Here is a 722-nt window from a genome sequence, read left to right as displayed (position 1 = left end):
TCATGGCAATGGGTTGATTAGGAAGTAACAAACAAAGGTAAGGGCATAAAGGACAGATGTTTCACTTGGAATGAAGGAGTAATAACCTTTAAAAAAGTTAAGGATAATAGGAAATAAACTAAAAAATATTGACAATATAAAACAAGGTATGGGCAAATATATAAAACTCTTGGCAGTGCTGACTTATAAGACGAGAACATTTATTAGATTAAAATCATAATTCCTTTTTGGCAAAAAAAAATTAAAACAGTACCACTAGTTAACAATGTTAACTCAGTAGAACAAATTGGATCAGAATATAATTAATGACTGTCTTTAACCTCATATATTGCATTATCATTTTTTACTTTGTTTTAATGTCACACTGATGCATTCCTTTAAAAAAAATTGTGCAGCTTTTTCAGGAATTTTATTAATGAGCATATATTTTTAATGTAATAGTACTCTACTTTCTTAAAAAATGTTGGTGAAGATGGAGGGAAATGCACATCAAATCACAATTTTAAAAGCCTCAAAACCTTAAAGAATATGCTTCTGCAGTACAGTAAATGAAATGCAAAAATAAACAATAAAGTCAAATAGTGTCCCTCTGACCTCAAAGAATGTTTTTCACTATATGCAGTGAAGCATATAGTGAAATGGAAGGAAAAGTGTAAAGTCAAATAATGGCCCATTGACTTTTTTTTTTTTTTTTATACAACTACTAAATGGAAAATATTCAA

Source organism: Penaeus monodon, chromosome 34, assembly GCF_015228065.2.
Source record: "Penaeus monodon isolate SGIC_2016 chromosome 34, NSTDA_Pmon_1, whole genome shotgun sequence".
Lineage (NCBI taxonomy): Eukaryota > Metazoa > Arthropoda > Malacostraca > Decapoda > Penaeidae > Penaeus > Penaeus monodon.
The sequence above is the reverse complement of the archived record's forward strand: the minus strand, read 5'-3'. Positions refer to the sequence as shown.